Genomic DNA, 642 nt, shown 5'->3' on the forward strand with positions numbered 1-642 from the left:
GGCATCAGCTGCTCATCAACAGTGACACTGGGCCTGGGGTTGAAGAGCTGGGGGAGGCGGTGCACCCACTTGTCCCAAACCGTATGGATGACGGCAAGCTTGTCTGTCTGCCATCATTGCATTGTTATAACTTACTTGTCCCTGCTGCTCCGCGCTTTCAGCCACGCACTCCACAGAAACAATGTGTTTGGTCTTTCTTTTCCTTTTCCCGCCTGAGGACGGCTGAAAACAAAGTAACGATAGTAAAAGTCACAAATGAGCAAGCTCTAAATAAAACAAAGAGTGTTTTTTATCGAACAAACGGCATATTGCACAGTTATTTACTTACTTCACCCTGCTGGGCCGCTGGTGCTCCGTGCGCAACGAGTGAGCGTGCCCTTCCTCTGCCTGCGGATTGCTGAAAACACAGTAATGATAGTAAAAGTTACAAATGAGCAAGCTCGAACTAAAACAAAGAACATTTTTTATAGAATAGATGGCGTATTGCATTGGAATCTAAGTCTTACCCAAAGTCTTACCTCTGTACTTGGAACGAAATCTGTGTCTAAAATTCTGTCATCAAAGTCACTTTCACTTTCTGAAACCGCCGAGATGTGGTCCTCGGTTTCTGAAATCGACTCGTCTTCATCCCAATCAGAAACA

General features: G+C 45.3%; 1 pseudogene; it reads right to left on the reverse strand.

Annotated features, from left to right (window-relative positions):
• Positions 1-135: 135 nt before the first annotated feature.
• LOC109953765 (piggyBac transposable element-derived protein 4-like) overlaps positions 136-642 on the reverse strand; it is a 2,587-nt pseudogene continuing 2,080 nt past the window's right edge.

Source organism: Monopterus albus, unplaced genomic scaffold, assembly GCF_001952655.1.
Source record: "Monopterus albus unplaced genomic scaffold, M_albus_1.0 scaffold1269.1, whole genome shotgun sequence".
Classification (NCBI taxonomy): domain Eukaryota; kingdom Metazoa; phylum Chordata; class Actinopteri; order Synbranchiformes; family Synbranchidae; genus Monopterus; species Monopterus albus.